We start from the raw sequence: 26395 nt of genomic DNA, 5'->3' as shown, positions 1-26395 counted from the left end.
AGGATGTTGAGTTTATTAAAATTTCTCTGCTCCCTTGGGTTTATGCAAGAGGAAATAACACTATGTAAGGAAATTTAAAATCGACTAGGCCTTCTCACTTCAGTGACCATTTCTGAAATGAGGTTGGGTTACAGGGTCAGTGCTTCCTTAAATGTCTGTTTCTTAAAGGGCAGGCATTACTTATTTTGGATAACTCTGCACAGGACGATACTAGGTTCAGTGTTGAACAGATTTGCTGCCTGGAGCAAGAGCCTGAAGGCACGACTGTGTGCAACACAGCAATAAGGCACCTTAGCACTGGGCATTTATTAGAGTTCTCTTTACTCCCCATGTTAATGAATGCGCTAAATTGGGTTGTATTAAAGGTGTTAAATTTAGAAATGTAGAAGTAAGGGTTTGTATCTCGTTAAGCTTGCCATTTTAGTTAATTTTTATTTTTTTCTTAATGTTTTATTTATTTTTGATACAGAGAGAGACAGAGCATGAAAGGGGGAGGGGCAGAGAGAGGAGACACAGGACCGGAAGCAGCTCCAGGCTCTGAGCTAGCTGTCAGCACAGAGCCTGACGCGGGGCTTGAACCCACGAAAGTGAGATCTGACCTGAGCCGAAGTCGGAGGCTCAACCGACTGAGCCACCCAGGCGCCCCGATTTTAGTTAATTTTTAATTTTCAGACAAAACCCCCTAACTTTTAGCTAAACTGGTAACCTCCCCCCACCCCCCCAACAACTAAATTTGGCATGGTTTTAGTTTGTGCCACATTCATTCCTATTAGTGACTGAATGGATGCTAAAGGCAAGTGGTCATTCACTCGCGTTGGGGTGATTCTGGAAATGAAGCTACAGTGTCATCAGAGAACCCCGTCTGGGTACGGTATGGGGAGGTACCTGGTTGGTATTAAGGTTCTTAGCAGGCATTCCGGCTCTTTCGGGCCGGGGGGGGGGGGGGAAGGGGGAGAATTGTCGTCTGAGTGTGGGTGGTAGATGTTAGGACTGCTTCACCACGAAGCAGCTGCTTACCGAGCTGATGCTTGGTTTTCAGAAAAAAGACTAAAAGATCTGTTTCTGCTTCTGATGAGTGAGCTGTCGTGTCAGGGCCAAGGGGATGTGCTGGCTTACTGTTTGGCCCTTCGCAAAGGCCCAGAAGAAAGAATTTGGGAAATTCAGGGGTAACTTGGACTATTAATAATATTCCCCCATGGCCCAGACACCGGCATTCTGTTTACCCTCCCGGTGACCACGAGGAAGCCGGTGGGAGTAGGAGTGCAGGCGTGGAATCCTTCGTTTTCAGATGAGGGGCTGCCCAGAGACGCTGTCACAGCTCTTGTGAGAGGCTTTTGTAAGGCCTCTCAGCTCTCAAACTGGTTTATGGAAACACAGGGCTTTGCTGACAAATGTGCTTGCAAAGAATATTTTCTTGTTTTTGTTTTTACTTATTCTTACTAAGCATTAGGTTAGAGATAGGACCCCTGAGGTCTTTTTGTCCACAAACACTCAGACAACATGGTTGGGGGACTTTAACCTCACAGATGCGCAGCATATGACACTGTTTCTTCAGTGAGTCAATCTACGTAATTGAAACAACTGCTTTGGGGTAAGCTTGCTGTCCAACCAGGGGACTAGCTCAGTATGCGCTGGTTAGTTTATTTTCTGTATGAATTCTTTTCAAATTTTGTGCCCTTGCCCACTTTCCCTTTAATTTCATGAGCAGCTTTTTATATCCTCTGAGACAATTTGGAATCCATGGCAGGGGAGTGGTGTTGGGACCTAGCCACCCCACCCTGACACTTGATAACCCTTGCCGTGGTGATTTTGTTATTTCCTGTTGTTGGGGCACCTGGGTGGCTCAGTTGGTTAAGCATCTGACTGCGGCTCAGGTCATGATCTCACAGTTCATGGGTTCGAGCCCTGTGTGGGGCTCTGTGCAGACAGCTAGCCCAGAGCCTGGAGCCTGCTTCAGATTCTGTATCTCCCTCGCTCTGACCCTCCCCTGCTTGCGCTGTCTCTCAAACAAACCAACCAACCCATTATTTCCTATTGTTAGAGCCCAACTTGACCTTGCAGTGGAGTTCCCCACCTTTGGTGGTATGTGGGGGGCATTTGCACTGCAGGATGGAGTGTAGCCTGTGCTCTTTGGGGTGCCAGAGCACGAGTGTCTGCCACACTGCAGAAGGAATTTTGTCCCTTTACTGGTTTTGCTTCTCCCCACTGTACATCTGTGTACTCCAGCCTCCTACCTTCTCCACCCTCTTGTGCTCCATTACCTGTCCAGTCCCTGTTGACCTCTCCTGTGTGACTTCTCAGGTTGCTGGAGGCATGAATGGGTTCCTATGGTACTTAGCATGGGATAAGCGGTATATAACTAGCATGTGATAGATTTTATTCTTAGTGAGTGCTTAAGCCTGGGAAGTAGGGTTATCAAATTTCGTTTTTTTTTTTTTTTCTTTTTAGGTGAAAACAATGTTTTTGTGTTGAAAGCTGTCAGTAAAAGCCGGCCCGTGATTGGCAAAGTGAATGGCATGTAGCTAGAGGGGCAACAAGTCCTACACAACACCTGTATTTACTTTTCCCTGATTTTTCATAACGCAAGTGGCTATTAGGAAGTTGTCCTATATGTTGTATAGTCTCAGTTTTAAAATGTGAATTAATATAGTTTTGAATTTTTGTACTTCCATGAATTTTTACTCAGGTAACCCTGTGGTACTGATGAGTTCATTAAGCATACAAGTGATTAATGACTTTTTTTTTTCCCCTCGGTTGTTTAAAAAGTATCAGGAACAAGCCTACATTTTAATCACTTGCTTTTCTTTCTCTCTAGTCCTCTTTTTTCCCCCTGAACTATACAGATTTCCTCCCCTTTGATTTTAACCATCTACTTAGTATGTAACACACACACACACACACACACACAAATATATATATATGTATTTGGCTTTATATGCATACCCTTTCATTACACACTTGATATCAAGTGACTGTTAAGTAATCAAACTAAGTTTTAATCGCTAAACTACTCAAAGTTGATAAACATTCTAATGAGGTGGTTATTATTCAGGCATTTTGAGAACTCTTATTTTGAAACTGTTTCCTAAGCTGAGACTCCTACTTTTTGGATATCCTAAGTGCTGGCATTTTAAACTCTTGGGTATGGATTTGGAAAGCAGTAGTCTGGGCCTAGCATAAGACTAGCCTTCAGTGTATCTTTGTTGAATGAATAGATGAGTCCATCGATCAATGAGAAAACCCACTGATCATTGAGAGCAGTGTTGTCTTTGTTAAGAAAAAGCTGGCTATCAAAGACTGTCTGCACATAAGCCTGTGTCTGAAACCAATTCTGAAATAGGAAATGCAAAATGTCTTCACACCTAGAATAAGAGTTTGTCCTCCTAAGGAGGGTACAGAATCAGATACTTAAATTCTGATGTGCTGGTGGAGAAATATGACCCTAAAGAAATGAACTGAATAAATGAGGTAAAATGCAGCTGGATTGAAATGAAGTCTCTGGGGGGCACCTGGATGGCTCAGTCAGTCAAGTGTCCGACTTTGGCTCAAGTCATAATCTCATAGTTCACAGGTTCGAGCCCCATGTCAGGCTCTGTGCTGACATCTGGGAGCCTTGAACCTGCTTTGGATTCTGTGTCTCCCTCGCTCTCTCTGCCCCTCCCCTGCTCTGTCTCTCTCAAAAATAAAAACAATAAATTTTTTTAAAGAAATGAAGTCTCTGCAAACCATAAGAGACTCTTAAATACAGAGAACAAACTGAGGGTTGATGCAGGGGTGCTGGGTAAGATGGGCTAAGTAGGTGATGGGTATTAAGGAGGGCACTTGTTGGGATGAGCGCCGGGTGGTATATTTAAGTGAGAAATCACTAAATTCTGTTCCTGAAATCGTTATTACACTATATGTTAACTAATGTGGATTTAATTTTTTAAAAAATCTTGCAGCCATGAGAAAAAAAAATGAAGTATCTGCTTATGGCAGGGGGTACCCAGATCAACAGGCAGGAGCCCCTGTGCTCCTCAGGCTCAGTCTGGTAAGCACTTGACTGTAAGTGCCACGCAGACAATTCTAGCCATTACAGGACTGCTTCATGAGGACAAAGGGAAGTTTGTGCAAGGCCTGGAGGCCGCCCTGAAGAAGTTACCATGAACTTTACCTTTTATAGGTGTGCATGTGTCCCCTGATCATCTCCTTTCTCTGACTTGAAGCTGCCTTGTTTGTTCTGGCAAACACCGCCCCCTCACCGCAGGCTGCTCCCCTGTTTTGTACTTCCCCTCCCACCCCTCCTCTCCCTTCTGAGAATGATAGAATGTGGTTTCTTTCCCCTGAACGGTGTCTGCAGGGACTTGGCTTTGATGGTTGACTTTGCTTTGCCATATTCATGTCACCCTGCTGTCCTTCTCCTTCTCAGGCGGTCAGGGTTTTCTTATCCTGGGTGAAAGGCTTGCACACGTCTACACCAGCGTGTGTTCTTTCTGGGACCTTCTTTCTGCCCATTATTTTAGGTGGCTTCAGTTGTCTGAGGTGCCTTTTAAAACTTGTAGTGTTTTCTCTCTGTAATTTTATTAAGATGGAAGGACATTTTTCATTGGCGCCCCCCACAGTAAGTGGCTGTGTTGCTTTTTAACCCACCAGTTCATGATTGGGACAGGGACAGAAAAGTGGAGGTAGATCCCTTTGGTGATGAATTTATCAGCTAGAGAAAAGAGACTGGAGGCCTGTAGGGATCATGGAGAGCAGGGTCCAGTGCGGAAGGGCCAAACACCACGGAGCGTGGGTGCCTGAGCTCGTCTCTTGGGCATGTTGACCTTAGCGGAGCTGTTTGGTAGCCGCGTTTCTTTGCATCTGTCAAAGAGCAAGCCAGCCTCTTGTATTTGAACAGCATGCCTTGTAACAGCACGATGTAATGTTGTTATTTATAGCATCAGGAAGAAGGCAATGCAGGAAGAGAAATAACTTCCTGAAGTTCTGTTCATTGTAGTCTTCTCTTCCTTTACCCTACAGAGTTCTCTCTATTACTTCAGGTACAAAAAAAATATATATATATATGCATATATATATATAGGGTTGCCATTTATTCTTAGAAGAAAACAAAATGAGAGATTGATTCGAGCTGGTGTGGGAGAGGGGGGGGATATATTCATCTCCACTTTCCAGTGAGATAAATCTGTTATGTGATTTAATAACTGTTCACTTTGAAATAAGACGGTAGTAACTCAAATGGCTTATAGGTTAAATACATTTGCTGTTCTTTCAACTCCATCATTACAGGCTGTTGGGCTGAAAGTAAGTAGAAGGTTAATGATTTTTATCCCTCAGCTCACTAAATGTGTCTAAGAGGATGAGCTTTCCCTTGCCTGCATTAGCCCTGGTCCTCGGGTAGGGGTTCAATGCACAATCTGTTGTTAGGTGTCCTTGCTAACAGAATTGCTAAACGATTCTGCTACTCAGCGGCATTAATGCTGAATCACAGATAGTGAGTTGTCACAACATGTTGTCCTGCGTGCTCCAGGTGACGAGGAAGGCCTTTCCTTTTAAAACACGTACGTAATAGTTTAAGATGTTAGGGCACCTGGGTGGCTCAGAGAGGTAAGCATCCAACTTTGGCTCAGGTCATGATCTCCTGGTCCATGGGTTAGAGCCCCATTTCAGGCTCTGTGCTGACCATTGGGAGGCTGAAGCTTGCTTTGGATTCTGTGTCTCTCTGTCCCACTCTCTCTCTCTCTGCCCCTTCCCCACTTATGCTCTGTCTCTCAAAATAAATAAATGTTAAGCAACTCCATAAAAATAACCCAGTGATACTTACATTTTAAGCTGTTTTACTTCCACTTATCTTGTGATCTTTTATACAGGAGACTTGAGGCAGTTTTATTTACAAATCTGCTTACATGCTTTAACATAGTTTTTATAAGTAATTGGTATGTAGACTATTTAGATTTCCATTGTGTTCTTAACTTGATGTTTTCTTGTTGGGAAATTGTTGGGATATTTGATTATTGTTGTTTTTCTCTTTACCAGTATCTCACTGTGATAGTAAGTCCTTCTTCAGTAACTAGTATATATTTCCTTTTTTTTTTAAATTATTTCTTTAGCTTATAGCTCCGTTGGTATCCTTGTTAGAATCAGAGTATGAATGGTTTCCTAGCTCCTGCTGAATGATGAGAGATTATACTCAGGAAATAGTGGGCCAGAGTATAATCATTCATTATCTTGTGCATGGTATCAGCATGTTCCATTGCATAGTTTTTATTTCCATTATGATGCACATGAAAGCAGTTTATAGATCCTAAAATATTACTGATAAGACCTCTCATGTTCATTATCAGAAGACTTAATAGTGTTAAGATGGCAGTACTGCCTTAAGCTACCAGATTTCAGTATACTCTCTCAAAATCACAGCTTGCTTTGGTGTAGAAACTGACAAACTGATACTAAGGAACCCAGAAACAATCTTGAAAAGGAAGAACAAAATTGGAAGATACATACTTCCTACTAATCTCAAAACTTACTACAAAGTAATCAGGACAGAGTGGTACTGGCATAAGAATAGACCTACAGATCAGTGAAAGTTAAGAAGTAACTCTGTACATTTATGGATCAATTGATTTTGACAAGGGTAAATCGATAGGCAAAGAATAGTCTTTTCAACAAACGGTGTGAAGACCACTGAATATCCACATGCAAATAAATGAAGTTGAACCTTACACGGAATCTAAGAATGAATACACATGGATCATAGACTAAATGTAAGAGCTAAAACCATAAATTTCTTGGTGAGAGAGGACGTCAAAAAAGCACAACAAAAGAAAACCAAGGAAATTGAACTACATCAAAATTAAACACTTTACTGCTGCAAAGAATATTGTCAAAAAAGTAAATAGGGGTGCCGGGGTGGCTAAGTCAGTTGAGTGTCTTGATTTCAGCTCAGGTCATAATTTTGGGGCTGTGGGATTGAGCCCCCACTTTGTGCTGAACACGAAGCCTGCTTTAGATTTTTTCTGTCTCCTACCTATCTCCCCTGCTCACACTCTCTCAAAATAAAAAATAAATCTTAAAAAAAAAAAAAAAGGTAGGACACTTTACTAAGCCACCCAGTTATCCCATGCATCCAGCTCTTGATCCCAAATCTCAGTCTTGGGGTTGTGAGTTCAAGCCCCCATGTTGGACTCAATGCTGGGCATGGAGCCTACTTAAGAGATAAACAAAAGGTAAATAGGCCACAGCATGGGAGAAAATATTTGCAACTTCTAGACAGGACAAGGAACTTCTGTCCAGGATATGTAAAGAACTCTTACAACTCAATTAAGAGACAAATAACCCAATTTTTAAAATAGGCATAGGATCTGAAGAGAACTTTCTCCAAAGAAAATGTGCAGTGACCAATAAGCACATGAAAAGATGATCAACATCATAAGTAACTATAAAGTAATGCAAATCAAAACCAAGGGAGATGCTATTTCATATCTGCCAGACTACCTGTAATAAAGACAGCCAGTCACAGGGGCCAGCAAACATGGAGAGAATGGAAACCTCATTCATTGTTGGTGGGGATGTAAAATAGTGCAGCCACTTTAGAAAAGTTTGGCGGTTGCTCAGAATGTTAAGCATAGGTTTACCATACGACCCAGAAGTCCCATTCCTAGGAATAATACTCAAGAGAATGAAAACATATGTCCATATTGCTAATTATAGAGCAAAGAGTGGAAAAACTCAGATGCCCATTAGTTGATGAATGGTTAAACAAGATGTGCATCCGTACAATGGAATAGGTATATTCAACAATGAAAAGGAATGAAGTATGGATCTGTACTGCAGCGTGGGTGAACCTAGGAAAAATGTTAAGTGAAAGCCAATCATGAAGGGCATATACTGTAGGATTCCATTTATGTGGAGTCTCCAGAAAGGCCTATCTATGGAGGCAGACAGATTATTGCTTCCTAAGCCTTGGAGGGGTGGGGGGATGAGCAGGAGATGAGCAAGGGACAGTGGGATAACTCTTAGCGGGTTCAGGGTTTCTTGTTGGGCTGATGAAAATATTCTAACCTTCAATTCTGATACTGTTTGTGCAGTTCAGTGAAAATCCCTATAAATGATTGATTTAAGTGGGTGACCCTTTTGATACTTGAATTTCATCTTAAAGATGTTTCAAGGAAATGTTACTGAGGAGGTTTTCCATATGAATATATATAGTCCCTTTTACTTTGGATATAAATTGTTGATGCAACCAAATGACTTCTGAGTAAAAAATAGCTTCCTGGAGCATCTGTGTGGCTCAGTTGGTTAAGCATTATTGGAGTCTCAATTTTAGCTCAGGTTATGATCCCACAGGTCTTGCAGTTGAATCCTGTTGTCGGGCTCTGTACTGACAGTGCAGAGCCTGCTTGGGATTCACCCTCTCCTTCTTTCTGCCCAACCCCAAATAAATTAAATAAATAAATAAATAAATAAATAAATAACTCTCTCCTACCATCTCTCTAAATAAACTTAAAATATTTTCCTTACATATTTGCTCAAATTCTAATATATAATGTCATCATAAATAATCCTTATCATGTATATCTTCTAATACTTTCATTTGAGAACTATTACATTAAGAAAAAAATTTTTGATGTTTTCATTTCTATTTGAGAGAGAAAAAGTACACGCAGGGAGTGGGAGAGAGAGGGAGACACAGAATCCAAAGCAGGCTCCAGAGCTGTCAGCACAGAGCCCTACCAATGTGGGTCTCAAACCCACGAACAGTAAGATCATGACTTGAGCCAAAGTTGGATGCCCAACTGAGCCACCCAGGCACCTCTAGAATGATTACATTTTATTGTGAAAATTTGAACACTCAAACATGTACACATTTTTGTTATAAATAGACTTCATTTCTTCAGATATTTATTTTCTGCCCAAACTGGGACACATAGATAATCCTGTTTTCTTCTAGATTGTACATTGATGTTGTAAAAACTATTACATTTTCATACCTATTTGCATGTGAGAGATACAGATATCATTTAATTCTGATACCCACTGTAATTCAAGAATATCAACACTTTTGTTTTTCCTCCTGTTATTGAGTTAGACCCTTAAGGTAGATGGAAATCTGTTTTTTTCTTGCTAAATTCTTTTTTCTTTCTCCATTAATTTCTTTTTATCATGATAAGTATACTCCTTAATCCCCATCCCCTATTTCACCCATCCTCCCATGCACACTGCCTATCACTTTATTCTCTATAGTTAAGAGTCTGTTTCTTGGTTTGTCCCTTTGTTGTTCATTTGTTTCTTTAATTCCACGTGAGTGAAATCATAGGAGTTTGACTTATTCCAGTTAGCATAATACTCACTAGATCTATCCATATCGTTGCAAATGGCAAGATTTCATTCTTTTTACAACAGAATATTCCTTTGCATATATTTACCACATCTTTATCCATTTGTCAGTTTGGACTGGTTCCATAATTTGGCTATTGTAAATAAAGCTGCGTATATCCCTTTAAATTAGTGTTTTTGGAAATTTTTTTTGGGGTGGGGGAGAACATACTGGGTAGTGCATTTCCTGGACTGTAGAGTAATTCTATTTCTACTTTTTTTGAGGAACCTCCATATTGTTTTTCACAGTGGTTGCATTAGTTTGCATTCCCACCAGCAGTACACATGAGTTCCTATTCTTCCACATCCTTGCCAACACTTTCTTGTGTTTTGATTTTAGCCAGTCTGACAGGTGTCAGGTGATAGCTCCCTATACTTTTGATTTGCATTTCCCTGATGATGAGTGATGTTGAGCATCCTTTTGTATGTCTCTCTGTCATCTGGATGTCTTCTTTGGAGAAATGTCTGCTCATGTCTTCTGCCCATTTTAATTGGAGTGTGTGTGTGTGTGTGTGTGTGTGTGTGTGTGTGTGTGTGTGTGTGTTGAGTTGTATCACTTCTTTATATATTTTGGGTACTAACCCTTTAGCTGATAGGTCATTTGCAAATATCTTCTCCCATTCCATAGGTTGTCTTTGAGTTTTGTTAATTGTTCCCTTTGCTGTGCAGAAACTTTTTGTTTTCATGTTTCAATAGTTTTACTTTTATTTCTCTTGCCTCAGGAGACATGTCTAGAAAAATGGTCTGGGCCCATTTTTTGGAGGTAGCTATCCAGTTTTCTTGACACGATTCGTTGAATAAACTGTCTTCTTCCCATTGTATTCATTTCTCCTTTGTCAAAGATTGGCCATGTAATTGTGGGCCCATTTCTGGGTTTTCTGTTTTATTCCATTGATCTGTGTGCCTGTTTTTATGCCAGTACCATACTGTTTTAATTAGTACCACTTTATAATATAACTTGAGATCTAGAATTGTGATACCTCTAGTTTTCTTTTTAAAGGTTGCTTTGTCTATTTTAAGACTTCTGTGGTTCCATAGAAATTTTAGGATTGTTCTGGTTCTGTGCAATACGCTGTTGGTATTTTGATAAGGATTGCATTAAATGTGCAGAATGCTTTGGATAGTATAGACATTTTAACAATGTTTATTATTCCAATCTGTGAGCATGGAATGTCTTCCCATTTCTTTGTGTCCTCTTGAATTTCTTTCCTCTTTTGAACTTTTCAGAGTATGGGTCTTTCACCTCTTTAGCTGAATTTATTCCTAGTTATTTTATTGTATTTGTGCAATTGTAAATGGGATTGTTTTCTTAGTTTCACCTGCTGTTCCATCTTTAGTGTACAGGAATGCACCAGATTTCTATACATTGATTTGTATCCTGTGACTTTGCCAAATACTTTTATCTGTCTGATTGCTATAGCTAGAACTTCAGTAATATGTTAATAAAACTGGTGAGTGGACTTCCTTGTCTTGTTCCTGACCTTAAGGGAAGAGCTCTCCGTTTTCCACCATTAAGTATGAAGTTGGCTATGGGTTTTTCATATATAGCCTTTATTATGTTGAGATATGTTCTCTCTAGACCTACTTTGCAGAGGGTTTTTATCATGAATGGATATTGTACTTTGTCAAATGCTTTTTCTGCATTTGTAGAAATGATTTGTAGAAAGGATGGCTTTTATCCTTTCTGTTATTGATGTGATGTATCATGTTGATTGTTTTACAAATATTGAACCACTCTTGCATCCTGAGAATAAATCCCACTTGATCATGGTGTATTTTTTTAATGTATTGCTCAATTTGGTTTGAGCAATCCTCAACAATTTTAGATCTATATTCATGACGGATATTGGCCTGTAGTGTTTTTTTATAGTGTCTTCATCTGGTTTTGGTTTCAGGGTAATCTTGGCCCCATAGAATGAATTGAAAGGTTTTCCTCCTCTTGTACTTTTTGGAGTAATTTGAGAATAGGTATTAACTCTCCTTTAGGGGCACCTGGGTGGCTCAGTCTGTTATGCGTCTGACTCCTGATTTCGGCTGACAGCATGGAGCCTGCTTGGTATTCTCTCTCCTGCTCTCTGCCCCTCCCCCACTCGCTCTTGTGCACTTGCTCTCAAAATAAATAGCAGCCCCCGCCTCCTCAAATCTCTTCTTTAGTATATGTGCTGCTGAAGCAAGCACTCATAATTTCTTCTTTAAATGTTTGGTAGAATTCACTTGTGAAACCATCTGGTCCTGAACTTTATTATTTCAGTTTCATTGCTTGTAATTGGTCTGTTCAATTTTCTGTTTCTTTCTGCTTTCATTTTGGTAGGTTATACGTTTCTAAGAACTTACCCATTTCTTTTTCAAGTTGTCCAATTTGTTGGCCTATAATTTTTCATAATATTCTCTTGCAGTTGTTTGTATTTCTGTGGTGTTGGTTATTATTGCTCCTCTTTCATTAGTGATTTTGTTTATTTGGGCGCTGTCTCTCTCTCACGCTCTCTGGCGTGCTCGTGTACGCTTGCTCTCGCTCGGTCAGAGTCTGACTAGAGGTTTATCCATGTTGATAATTTCAAAAATCAGCTCCTGTTTTCATTGATCTGTTCTACTGGGGTTTTTTTTTTCTTTTAAGTTTCTATCTCCTTTATTTCTGCTCTAATCTTTATTATATCCTTCCTTTTGTTGGGCTTGGGTTCTTTCTAGTTCCTTTAGGTGTAATAGGTTGTTTAAGGTTTTTCTTGCTTCTTGAGGTAAGCCTGTATTACTATAAACTACCCTCTTAAGAACCACTTTTGCTGCATCTCAGAGAATTTGGATCATTGTGTTTTCATTGTGTGGCCATGTAATTTTTTATTCTTTGATTTCTTGGTTGACATATTTATTGTTTAGTAGCATGTCATTTAATCTCCATGTATTTGTGCTTTTTTGAAACTTTTTCTTGTGGTTGATTTCTCATTTCATAGTGTTATGGTCAGAAAAGATGCAGATGGAGTCTATTTTTAAGATGTTTTTATATTTTTTAAATGACTATTAGCCTTGATAATTGTGATTTTATGATGTTTTGAATTTAACATATATAAACTTTTGCCATTAAAAGTACCTATTTAGTGGGTTGCCTGGGTGGCTCAGTTGGTTAAGCATCTGACTTGAGCTCAGGTCATGATTTCACAGTTTGTGGGTTCAAGCCCCGCATTGGGCTCTGTGCTGACAGCTTAGAGGCTGGAACCTTCTTTGGATTCTATGTCTGTCTGTCTCTGTCTTTGTCTCTGTCTCTCTCTGTCTCTCTGTCTCTCTCTCTCTTTCACCCCCTCCCCTGTTTGTTCTCTCTCTTTCTCCCCCTCCCTCCCTCACAAATAAACATTAAATAAAAAAGTACCTATTTAGTATTTTTACTTATTTTCTCATATATGCTTAACTATTAGTTTGTTAGTTTCTGTATATCATAAGGAGATTTTAATTGATATTTAGAATATTTCTTAATTTCTGGGGATATCTGTTAATTTAGGGATGTCCCTTTATTCAATTACACCTTATAATGTTTGTGTGTGTACATTTGTCCTGTCCTGAATATAGTAAACAGGGGTTCCAATAATGTAAGTATGTGCAGTATACATAGTTATTTTGGAATTGAGGAACTAGAAGTCAGGCCCTCTTTCTCAATCCAGTGTTATTTTGCCTTAATTTATTTGTTAATAAATTACACGTGCGCACAAACACATGTAATAAATACGCTATACGTGAGCAATATATTTTATATGTAACATCTAAGCAAAAACATATATTTTAATGTGAATATAAATACTCAAGAAGGCTTATTCGCTTTTTATGAGACTGACGTGCTGCCCACTGCGCTAAGAAGGCACCTTCTTATTCGCTTTTTAAAAAATATATAATTTATTGTTAAATTGGTTTACATACAACACCCAGTGCTCATCCCAACAGGTGCCCTTCAAGGAGGCTTATTCTTAAATCTGAAAATTTTAAATCTGAAATTTAAATCAAATTTTAAAATGAGTTGATAAGTAGACTGTCTTTTTTACATTTTGAAGAAGCAGGTCACTTAAAATAATGGAACCGTTATTAAACATTTGAATGTTATTTTTCTGTTATCTGAGTACTCATTGGAAATCAGTTCTTTAATAACATTTCTTCAATAATATAAAACATCTTACTGTTATATGCATTTTAGTTTCATATTGTACTTTTTCTGTTTCTACTTACTACTTTTTAAAAATATGCCAGTACCCTTAATAGATAGGTAAAAATGTGGTGTCACTTTTTATTTGTGGTATTTTTGTGCTATTTGTGGTACTTTACAAATTTGTGTTTATTTTATGATTGGGCTTTTGAATTACATTGGCTTTTAGATATGATTTTTTATCAATTTATTTTTTTTCTTCCGTTTTATTTCTAGTGTTCCATAATTTAGCTTGTTTTTTAATCCATTTTTTAAAAACTCTGTATTTCTCTTAATAGATATCTGTGCTCTCATTTAGGGATTGTACTGTGTTCTTTGAAATTCAGCTTGCATTTTGTTTTACTTGAGAGGGCTTGGGTAATATCGCTACAGTGAGAGATGTGTTTGGTCTTTGTCCCTAGTTCCTGGCACAGAGCCCTTAACCCTGGGAATTTCCTACGTGAGAGGTGATAGAAGAGTATGTTGCTACTCATAACAAGCCCCTTCCAGCCTGACCCTGAGTTTATGGTAATGGGTTGGCTGGTGACTCCCAGGTAGCTGCCGGAGGAGGGCTGGCTGGTAGGAAGAAGGGTTGGAACTTTCTGTAGCCCTTCCCACCGCCAGCCTCCTGAAATGAGGAGGGGCTGGAGACTGAGTTAGTCATCAGACCAATGATTTATCCAGTAGAGCCTAACTAGTGGATCTTCCACTAAAATCCTAAATGATGGGGTTCAGAGAGCTTCAGTGTAGGTGAACTCATCCATGTGCTGGGAGTGTGGCATGCCCAAAACTCTAAGGGACAGAAGTTTCTGTGCTCCAGACCCTGTTGGACCTTGTCCTATGGTCCTCTTCTCTGGCTGTTCATTTGTATTCTTTATAATGTCAGACGTGCTGGTGAGTAGAAGAGACAGGTTTCCCGTCAAGTTGCTCAAGGTTTAGTGCTATTAAATATTCATTGCCCAGTGTCTTTGGTTGTTGTGATTGATCACATTTATTATGTAAATTGTGTGGTGAGGCCTGCTCTGTCTGGTGGAGTCTCTGTGTGGCCCTCATCCTCTGCCTGGCAATAGCCCAGAGCTAAGGGAACCTAAAGCAAAGTTTTGCTGTTACAAGTCAGTGAGGTGGTAATTGGGAGGCCCGTGTAGCTCCTGGAGCTGTGAGTGAGTGCTAGTCAGCATTGTCTGTAATGATGACAGAGCTGCTGTCAAGGCTGTGGCACCAGTGGGGACAGCGACAGCACATGCACTGAGAGAGCAGGACTGTATAGCAGGCAGGCAAGCAGTAAGCAGATGGAGATGTGGCCAGGCTTCTAGTAACATAGACACGGGCCTGCTGGAAGGGAAAGCATGGTGCGCGCTCCATTGTGCTGCCCTCACAGCTGGGAAAGGCAGCGCAAAGTGGGGAGATCTGGGCAGGCTGTTCAGGGTGTGGGAGTTTGAAGGTGGAGATCTCAGCATGGGGGATTAGCCCGCATTCAAGCCCAGAGCCAAGGCTCCAGATACTGGGAGATCCAAGCTCAGTGGGGCTGGAACAGTTGGTGGGAGAGAGGCAGGTGGAATGGGGGTGACTGGGGGAACAACAGATCATTTGATTTTTGTTCCTCAGTCCAAATCTCCTTTCTCACAGAGAAGTTTCTCGTTCCTATTTGTGTATGTGTTTCATGTGCATTGTTTTCCTTTGCCCCTCAGGGCTGTGTTTGTTCCCATTTCCATTTCTGCTTACCTGTTTTTGAGTAGATTTTTCTTTACCATCAGATAAAAAAAACGATTTTAATGTTTGGCTTGTCTGTCTTTCAAACATGAGTTCACATATCTATACAGTGTTTCAATCCTTTGTTCCTTACTCTTCTGATGCTAAGGAGAATACTGTACACTCCTTGAGAGGTCACAGTCTGATTTTAGGAACTAGCATTTCTCACTTTTACCCTTCCCCTTGTCCAGAGCTCTTGTAGGAAATTTTTTATTTTCTTACAGCATCATATTGACCTTTCCTGTTTTTATGAATATGCACTTTTTTAATTAAAAAAATTTTTTACATTTATTTATTTTAAGAGACCGAGACAGAGTACAAGTAGGGGAGAGGCAGAGTACAAGTGGCGCTCGAACCCACAGACTGTGAGATCATGACCTGAGCCAAAGTTGGACGCTTAACCCACTGAGCCACCCAGGCGCCCCTATGAATATGCACTCTTAACATTTAGGCACACTGAGTTCTTGAATCTGTGCATTGCTTTGTTTGGGATAATAGTGTCCATTTCTCCACATTGTCTGATAGAGGGCTTGTTAGCTCTGGGAATCTTGTCCTGTTGCTTCAGGGCTTCGGGTTTTGATATGTAGCTTTGTAGAAAAGCACTGGGCTAAGCCTGAAGATGTGATTTGGCTCTGTCACATACAGTAAAAACATGGTCTCTTTCCAGACCAGACAACTTGAAAGGCCGTCGACCTCCTCTGGCACGCTTTCTTCACCTGGAAAGTTCGAGTTTTTCCCAAGTGTCTGTCCTGCAGCCCTGATTTAATTGACTAGTTTGGACACGTTCCCTGAAAACAGATTCAGTGTCAGGTGACCAGGATCTGCTGGGACTGCTCAGAGACTTTAGTTCTGCAACATGAGGGAGCTAGAGTATACAGGTGTGCCGTCTGTGTTTACCCAATTTATTTGACCAGGAATATTCATTTTTCTATGGTAGCCTGCGAGACCTGAAGGGTTCAGCAGAATACACTTGAAGAAACACGAGGCTACATAATTTTTAAGGTTTCTTCCTCCACAGCTTTGAAATTTTATAGTTATGTGGATATACTTAAAGCCATGTAATTGCAGATTTTAAAAGGATATGTTTTCTGGTATGTGAAATATATCTCAACAAAACTATCATAAAAACTTTATGGTTCTTTAATCTTCAGACTGTGTGGGATTGTTTCTGCTTTTTATAACTTGCCTTTAATTTCTCTTTGATTAAAAAAAACATAGGAACTTGCCCACTTGATATCCTTTACAGAGAATGTCATTCAGTTGTAGGAGAACTTTTTGTTATTAAAAAAAAATATTTGAACATTTATTTATTTTTGAGGGACAGAGAGACAGAGCATGAGCAGGAGAGGGGCAGAGAGAGAGGGAGACACAGGATCTGAAGCAGGCTTCAGGCTCCAAGCTGTCAGCCCAGAGTCCGACGCGGGGCACGAACTCATGAACCTCGAGATGATGACCTCAGTCAAAATCGGACCCTTAACTGACTGAGCCACCCGGGTGCCTCAGTAGCATCTTTAATATAAGTGCATTTCTTAAATTTATTGCTGTTTTTCATATAAATTCCCTGTCTTTTTAAAAGGCAGCATGGTATAGCTGAAAAAACATCTGACTTAGCTCAAAACAGGCTCTTTTACTTCCTGACTGGCTGAGCATCCTGAGTGTGTGTCCTTGTGTGTAGAAAGAGGACAGTGCCTCTTGTGCTAGCCTTAAATAATATGATGTGGATGTGGTAAAGCACTAAGCACACGGTACTTGCACAGGGCTTTTCCTATTTTTACAGAATTGCTTCTGGGTTGTAAATCCAATATAAAGCCCTTTCCGTGACAAATTTTGTCGACATCCTATGTGTAACTGTTGAGAGACCGAGGAAATGTAACTGGTGCATTATTCACTTCAACTGCTCATTAGTGCAGGATTTGGTCACGTAACTCTTTCAAGGGGATTGCTGTCCATGTAGAGGTGCCAAACTACCACATTCCATTATTTGTACATAATCAGATTTGTTGCCTGTGATGTAAAAGGCCTTCTGGGGGGATGCCAAGAGGAATAGAGAGAAAGTCCCTGCCCCAAAAGACATTCATAGTCTAACTATGAATAGCAATGTTGAATGCATGAAAAGGTAATTGCTCAAGGCAATGAAAGTGCCAGATGAATGGGTGGTCACTGTGGGTGGGGATGACTGGGGGAGAGGAGGTGGAGGAGGTGGGACGTGAAGGATGGGAGAGTCACTTCCGGTCACCTTCTCAGGGAGGCCTTCGGTGACTGGGATTGGACGTGTTGGCCTCACTTCTGCCACTGGTCTCTGCCTCCTTTACCACCCCTACCCATTTATGCCCAAAGACTCCTTTTCACTGCACACACAGGGTGAGGTCTCTTTCTTGTTTGCTCATGGTCTATCTCTCCCCCATTAGAATGAGAAAGCAGGCTCCACGGGGCAGGGGCTCTGTCTGTTTGGGTCATTGGGTATCTCAAATGCCTTGACCAGTGCCCAGCTCCAGACACCAGGGCTTCAAGAGAGTGAGTGTGAGCTTGTGTGTGTGCACACCTTGAATGAATACTCAGGCCCTTGCCCTTTACCTTTCTTGGTCATGCTGTGATTCTAGTTGTATTTTTATAGCTCCTGGATTTTTATCTGAATAGGAGCAGCCATATTTGTGGCATTTTGAAAAGTTCCCCTCATTATGCATAATTTGTAGATACCATGTGTATAGTGATATTAAGGGCTCCATCTTCCCCAATCAAGGGCTGCATAAAACCAAAACATTAGGGGCGCCTGGATGGCTCAGTCGGTTGAGCTTCTGGCTCCTAGTTACGGCTCAGGTCATGATCTCACAGTTTGTGGGATCAAGCCCCATGTTGGGGTTTGGGCTAACAGTGCAGACTGCTTGGGATTTTCTCTCTGCCCCTCCCCTTTTCATTTTCACTCTCTCTCTCAAAAATAAATAAGGCTTTGGTTTTAAAGTTTAAGGAAAAGACTGATAGAATTGATAGTACATGGATCAAAATACTTGTAGAACTGATGTAAAAGTAAACTCCTATATTATACTGTAAACAAAGTTTTTAAAAAAATGAAGACTAAAGCTAGGATTAGTGTCTTTAACATAGAAAGAACTCTTACAAATACAGAACATAGTAAAAGGATAAACAAAAAGAAAGCCAAAACATCTAAACAGACAAGCCATAAAATAAGATGCATAAACGGTCAGTAACCTTTTACCCTCATGATAGAATCAATGAGTTGCAAATTTAAAACAAGGGAAAACATAATTGGCAAATGGTGAAAAAACATTCTCTGTTGGGAAAAGGTTTAGGGAAATAGGTCTCTTGTAAACTGTTGATACATATGTTAATTCTGAAAATCTTTGTGAGATGTGGTCTAGTATTTATACAAATTACTCCACAATCTGTATGGGGAATAACTTAGATGTACCATATATGCACTCCCACACATGGAGAGACCTACACGTACACCTGCCCCCATTCATCACCTGGTAGAAAAACTCCAGGAGTGGTTCTGAATGGGAGGGAGGAGGAGGTAGTCTGATCTGCTAGCCTGGGTCAGGTACTCATACCCTTCCTGAGACCTGGAAGCTTTTCCAGAGAAGCGGGACATTTAAGATTCCCATCAGATTTGGGGATGGCACCCCAGAGAAAGGAGATCTCTGACAGCTAACCTATTCATTTCCTCAGGCTGCCATGACCAGGAGCCACAGAGTGGGGACAGAAATTAGTTTTCTTGTAGTCCTGAGGTTGGAAGTCCAAGATCAAGGTGTCTGCAGGGTTGATTTTCTTCTGAGCCTTCTCTCCTTGCTTGTCGATAGCTGTCTTCTCCCTGTGTCTTCATGTGGTCTTTCCTGTGTGTGTGCACATGCCTTGGTCCTCGTCACCTAACTTCTTCTAAGGCCTCCAGTTATAGTGGGTTAGGGCCTGCCCTACAGACTTCATTTTAATGTAATTACCTCTTTAGAGACCTTACCTCCAAATAGTCACATTCTGAGGATTAGGATTTCAACATAGGAATTTTGGGGGAACACAGTTTCACCCAGCACAGCTGTCAGTGCCAATTAGTGTCTCCTTAGATGTGCTTGGGGTTTTCCTTTTGTTTTCACATAGATGTCTCTGATACTCTGATAGCCTCTGAGTACAGTGCCGGGCAAATTCTCCCAGAGGTCTCCAAATGGAAAGATTCACATGCCAGTTTAAAATAGACTTGAATCACGTGGTCTATTAAATCAGTGTAAAACAGCAAGAAGCAAGGGGAAAGAAGAGCTTCAGTTAACACTTTCAGGATAGAGTGTGGGGGCAGGAGCAAAGGCCATGCCACCTGAGGCCCAGGGCGCACAATGTGTGATGACTTGTTTTGCTCTGTACATCACTGGCCACAGCTAAAACGGTGGACCCGGAGGTTTTATTAGTGTTGAGTAGAGGACACACAATGCCAGAGTGGGTGTCACCAATGGATGGTCAAAGTTAAAGCCACCTGAAATTAACGTCTTATGAATATTTAGTATTCTGAATATTTAGTGCTTTTTATATATTCATTTCATGTATATTTAGTACCCAGGTGCCTCATGAATATTAGTTAATGGCCTTTTCATTCTCTCTCTTAATATATTGTTTTAAAGTTTATTTATTTTGAGGGGGTGGAGAGTGAGAGAGCGCGAGTGAGCGGGCATGAGAGTGAATCCCAAGCAGGCTCCACACTGTCAGTGCAGAGCCCGACGTGGGACTGGAACTCACCAACTGTGAAATCATGACCCGAGTTGAAATCAAGAGTCAGACACTTAACCACCACCCAGGCATCCTTAAACCCTTTTGTTCTCTAACACACACACACAGGCTCTACTTACAAAGTACATATTATATTCTTGACATTCTGGATACGTCTCAGGAATTTCTGTGTGTGTCTGACAAACTCTACTTATTGGTTCCTTAACAGCTCTTGAAAGAATGTGCCTCTGTCCTACAGACTTCCATATCTAATAGCCAACAGTCCTCAAGTGCATGTGTGAGTGGTCTGCATGGGAACACCCTCTCCTAGCGGCTGGGTCCCCAGGAACTGCCATGTTCTTGGATTTGCCACCACAACAGCAATCTCTCTGGGTTTAACACTGCAGAATGTTGGTACCAACATTTGAATGCCAGCAGACTGGCTCTGAGCTGAGACTTTTTGTCGGTGATTTAGTGCGGTCATTTGATGTTAAATATGATTTGGAGGCGGCACAGAAGGAAACTCTTTGCTTGGGAAGTGGAATCTTGCCGTACAGATTCAGGGAAGTCTGGAACTTGTCCTTTGGCACTAGAGTCTGGGTCAGGACTCCAAAAGCACTTGGCCTTGTTTCCATTAACACCATTTTATTTTTTTTACTACTCTAGAAAGGGAACCTTTTGCTTACAATCTGAATTTAATGTATCCTCTCAGCTTGGTATTGCTAGTGGGACTCTTTGAGTAGAATAGAATGTAACATTAGTAACTGCAAGCTCACTATGCTGACTCTGAAAATTATTCAGACTTTTTGTGTCTTCATATTTGTACTTTGAGATCTTTTTTTGAAAAAAAAAAAAAAAAAGTTTATTTTAAAGAGAGTACATGTCAGCAGGGGAGGGGCAAGGAGAGAGAACATCCCAAGCAGGCTCCATGCTGTCAGCCTGGAGCCTGATGAGGGGTCCAATCTCAGGAACCGTGAGATCATGACCTGAGCCAAAATCAAAAGTGGAACACTTAACTGACCGAGCCATCCAGGCGCCCCTGAGATCTTTACTTTCTAAAGGGCTTTAAAAATATGTTGAGATGGAAATAGCTTCCATTTTTAAAATTGGAAAATGTGATTTGTGATCACTTATATGTTTCCTTTTTCTTTGTCTTCTGTCTCTCCAGGTATGTTTGTGTTTGGGTTAGGCAAGAATACATATTTATATGTTTGTGGTAGAATCTCAAATGGCTCTTAATTATGTCTGCAGGAAAGAATCTATAATTTTTCCCAGTGGTCTAAAAAAAATTGTGAGAAGCTTAATTACAGTTTATTGCAAATCTTCTTTCTAAATGTTGGAAAACAATATTGTGATTTCCCAGCACTACTGACAGGTGACATACACCTATTTTTAAAGACCATGTAACCTTCCCTAAGAGCACTGTGTGTGCATTAATTCATTTATTTCAAGATCTCTTGGAAATTATAAACAAAAATTTTCCCAAGGCCTAAAATTGCATTGGTTGTGAAGTTGGTACTGAAATCTCATTCTATTGATTAAAGTTTAATATTCTTTGTTGTTGTGTCTCCATTAAAGGAGAAAACAATTCAAGTCATTGTATTTTAAATATTTTAAATTATTCAATGAAAAGGCATGGCTTTATAGTTAACTAGTTATTTATAGTTCCAGACCATAAAAAATATGAAAATATTTTCTACAAGTCTGCAAATTCTGGTATGATCGTGATCCCAAAACTAGAGGAGAGCACTGAAAAAAACCCTATAGGTCAACTTCATTCTGAATATAGAAGCTCTAAATAACTGTTAGCTAGTTAGATCCAACAATGTATCTTTTAAATTGCCATATTATGACCTTAGTAGGGCTTATTTCAAAAAGGCCAGGAAATGTGTTCCTGTTATAAGCTGCAATAAGGAAGTAATTGATAAAACCACACAGTCTCATCAGTAGAGGCCCCAAATGGCATTTAATGAAATCCACTTATCGAAGGAAAAAAAAAAACCCAAAAAAGCCTTTATTAGCAGATTAGAAATAGAAATAGAAAGGGCATTTCTTTATTTGGTAAAGATGGCATCTACTAAAAACGTGCCTCAAGCTATATTAAATGTTGCAACGTTAGACCATCCTCATTAAAGACGGAATAAAGCGAGGATGCGTGCTGTGCTTGCTAATAGCGTCTTCACTGGTGATTCTGCCAATTAAGTCTCTAGTAGAGGAAGAGACAACACTGTCATTATTTGCAAATGATTCGAACATCTCCCCAGGTTCAAGAGAAAAAGCTAAAACAATCATGAGGATCCATGAGTATGATAATGTGGCATATGCAGAATCATCTTGCAAATATACAGAGTTTTCCCGCATACTGGCAGCATTCACTCAGGGAATATGATGGAGGAACAAAGCCCTTTGACAGTCACCACAAATATCATAAACTGCCTAGGAGTACAGCCAACCAGAAAGAAGTCCTGAATGGCGGGAAGAACATGCTGTGTCTCTGTAGTAACAAAGCAGTACTTATACATTGTGCTGAATTTAATTTGGCAACAAGTATGCTCCATTTAATTTGGCAGAGACTCCTGCTTTTGCAGATAATGCTTGCCAACATTATTTCCTCATTTTACCAGGGAAGAAACCGAGACTTCACGCAGCTTCTGTGACGCAGAGTCCGTGTGTAATTCATGAGGCAAAAGCCTTGGTTGTACTTAACCTCTGATTCTTGGCTTCACGGCTATTTCACGCAGCCCATTTTCTGTATCCTCTTGAGCCCAGCATATGTGTAATTCCTCAAAAAATTAGGCTGTGAATCAAGTATCAAGTGGAGGATAATTCTCGTTTCTCTGTTGTGGATATTACAATTTAAAATTCTAAAAACTCTTGTTAGATTGTTTTATTTTAAGTTATTCAGGTGAAAAAAGGGGAAATCTGTTTTTACCTTTTTAATGACTGTCCATTGTAAATCCTTAGTGAGTAATTAGGCTGCAACTAGAATTAACTTTGTAGTTATGCGTATTTTTGGGATTGTATCCTTAAGCTCCAGAGCAGTATCCTGCCCTGTCAAAGCGCTGCCAATAGAAGGAGTAGTAGTACTTTAATCACAGTTTAATTTTGAAAGCAATACCCTGTACTCATTTTCTTTCTTTTTTTATTATTTATTTTTTAAGTAGTTTATTGTCAAGTTGGTTTCCCTATAACACCCAGTGCTCTTCCCCACAAGTGCCCTCCTCTATGCCCATCACCCCCTTCCCCTTGCCCCCTCCCCCATAAGCCCTCAGTTTGTTCTCAGTATTCAAGAGTCTCTCATGATTTGCCTCCCTCCCTCTCCCCAACTACGTCCCCCCGTCCCCCTCCCCCATGGTCCTCTGTTAAGTTTGTCCTGTTACACTTAGGAGTGCAAACATATGGTATCTGTCCTTCTCTGCCTGACTTACTTCACTTAGCACGACACCCTCGAGGTCCATCCATGTTGCCACAAATGACAGTGAGAAAGAATGAAACCTGTACTTGTTTTCTAAGGCCGCGTAGCAAATTATCACGAACTCGGTGGCTTCAAACAGCACACATTACTCTGACACAGCTCTGGAGGTCCAGAGTCCAGAATCCATTTCCCTGGCTAAAATCAAAGTGACCGGGGCTGCCCTCCCTTTGGAGGCCCAGGAGACCGTTTCTTGCCTCTTGTGGACTCTGATGGTTCCTGGGCTTGCGGCTGAGTCTGCAGTCTGCACCTCTGGGATCATGTCGCCTCCCCATCGTGGGTCAGCTTTCTTTTTGCTTCTCTCTTATCAGGACACTTGTGATTGCATTTAGGCTTCCCCCCATAATCCAGGATAGTCTCCCCGTCTCAAGGCCTTTAATGTAATCATGCCTGGATGTGCCCTGCCTGAGGAAGGCTGGCTCTGGGGACAATCAGAGCTGAGTGAATACTCGTCTGTGGGTAGCTTGTTGACCTTGATCGAATGACTCCACCTCTTTGAACTTTGGCTTCTCCATCTGAAAATGGAACCGAATACATGCCATCTTAGATTTTTTGAAAAGGCTAAGAGATACAGTGTTGATTCAGATGTGGGGTTTTTTTTTTTTTTCTATACTTGCATTTAAAGCTTTGCTGTGATTTGCACCTCAAGCCATTACCATCCTAGGCACTTGGTAGTTGCCTGGTAATTAACGTTCACAAGTAGTTATTGGTCTTCTGAAGGGCAGTGTGGCATTGCATTGTCATGCGGCTGCACAGTCTGGTGGCAGTGGCTCATCTGGAAGTATCCTGTGTGCAGCTGTTGAGGCTCAGGGATTTAGCTGACCGAGGAGATGCCTGCTAAGTCGAATCGCCAGCCCTGTGGTTTCTGTGCAAACAGGCTACACTGAGTGCGTGTATGATGCACGGGAAGAAGTATTGATGCAGAAAGGGGAAACGTGAGGGGCAGGTGTGAGGAGTGTCCTGCTGGCTCACGGCACAGCACACTTGTGCGCATGCATACTCGTGCACGCCGCATACAAGATAAGACTTTGAAATTTTTTGAAAAAAAAATTTTTTGCCTCTTCGGGACCTCGGTGGCTGTGTGCTTAGAGTCCAGTATGAATATCTGACAGGGTTGGGCCTGCCTCCCATTCCTGAGCGGTCACCTCCACCTAGATGTCCTCTCTCCTCGAGAACAGGAGTCACTGGTGCGGGGCTGTGTGTCCTCTCCCTGCTTCTATGGATGGTGACAAGGGATTGAACACTGGTCCAAACCACCCGGCACAGTGAGGTGTCACTGTGGGGCACGAACAGTTACTGATTCAGCCGAGGCCTTGGTTAATGAGTCATTTGGCTCACAGTGTTCTGAGTCGCAGGCTGTCCTGAGGATCTCCCTGACTTATCTGGATGGCTTGTGGTGTCCAACAGGCCTCCCGCAGTGACTGTGCATCACTAGAGAAGCCGGGGAATGTGGCAGCCTCTCTTCTGTGATCTTTCCTGCCCTGCCTGGCTGTCTGTGGGAGGAGAGGCAGGAGGAGCCCTGGAAAGGTGGCCAGGAGGCAGCAGAGCGGGCACATAGGGGAGCCTAGGGAGGGCTGGCGGGGGGGCAGTGGACAGCTGCAGGGGCAGGGAAGGCCCCCGGGGGTGCATCCCTGAGAGCAGGCTGCATCAGATCTGCAGGGCATTTAGGATTTGTATCTGTTAACACCTGTCTTTGCTGTGTTTAGGATTGACTTTAACCCTTTTATGTTGCTGATGCTTTCCAGGTGCTTTTATCGGGTGCTCTGGCATGAGGTTGGCAGGCTTTGAAGGGTTCTGTAGTGGAAAGCAACTGCATGTATTTAATCAGGAGTGGGAACAGACACGGGTTCTGCTGGGCTCTGGACAGTGCTAGATGGATGTAAAAGTCAGAAGTGAGTGTTGGTAGAGGACATGCGATGACCGGGAGCAATCAGACAGAGCATCTTAGGTCCAGACCTAGTGACTGCGTGGCAGGGGGAAGGGGTCGCAGAAGGGCGAGTGAGCTCTGAGGGTAGGACTGAAGGAGGCTTCACACAGTCACTTAGTACCCGTGGGGCTCTCTCCGCCCTGGGGTGCAGCCAGACACACTCCCTTTTACTGTTCTCTATTGTGCTTTGCTGCCTTGAGGTGTTTTACAAATTGAAGGTTTGTGGCAACCCTGCATGAAGTCTCTGGGCACCATTTTTCCAACAGCGTCTGCTCACTTCTTGTCTCTGCCACATTTGGGTAATTCTGGCAGTATTTTGAAATTTTTTTGTTACTGTTAACGTGATCTGTGATTACAACTTGCTGAAAGCTGATGAAGGCCAACATTTTTTAGCAATAAGGTATGTTTTAATTAAGATATGCATACTGGTTTTTTGGCATCATACTCTTACATACTTAATAAACAACATTCTATTAAGAGCCTAACTTTTGCAGGTGCTTGGAAACCAGAAAATCCCTCTGACTTGCATTGTTGCAGTATTTGGGTATGAAACCAAACCTGTGGTTATCTCTAAAGTATGCCTGCTGTATACACAGGAGGGTGACATATAGACACTGTCCTCGTAGAACCTCTCTGTCACAAGGGGCTGGATTAGCAGTTACAGGAGAGCAAGCCTTCTGGTCCAAGCCTGAAGAGCATGCTGTAGGAGAAGGTGTGAGCGCGCCCTCACTCGGGGGGGAGGGGGGGTGTCTCCTGCCAGAGCCAAAGACGTGTTTTGTTCTCAGGTTCATCTCACAACCGAGGCAAATTGGAATGTTCCAGAAATCTTAAATGTTCTTTAATGTTTATTTTTGAGAGAGTGAACACATTGGGGAGGGGCAGAGAGGGAGACAGAATTTGAAACAGGCTCCAGGCTCTGAGCAGTCAGCACAGAGTCCAGCGCAGGGCTTGAACCCTCCAATCGTGAGATCATGACCTGAGTTGAAGTTGGGCGCTTAACTGGCTGTGCCACCCAGAAATCTTTAAA

At 41.5% G+C, this 26395-nt stretch overlaps 1 protein-coding gene across 3 annotated transcripts in view; it reads left to right on the top strand.

The window, feature by feature from the left end:
* The window catches only part of TTC39C (tetratricopeptide repeat domain 39C), a 105130-nt gene that overhangs the window by 63282 nt on the left and 15453 nt on the right, over positions 1–26395 (top strand). The gene's annotated exons all lie outside the window — the stretch shown is intronic.

This window comes from Suricata suricatta, chromosome 14 (assembly GCF_006229205.1).
Source record: "Suricata suricatta isolate VVHF042 chromosome 14, meerkat_22Aug2017_6uvM2_HiC, whole genome shotgun sequence".
Lineage (NCBI taxonomy): Eukaryota > Metazoa > Chordata > Mammalia > Carnivora > Herpestidae > Suricata > Suricata suricatta.
Note: the sequence above shows the minus strand (reverse complement) of the source record. Positions and strands in the feature narration are given on the sequence as shown.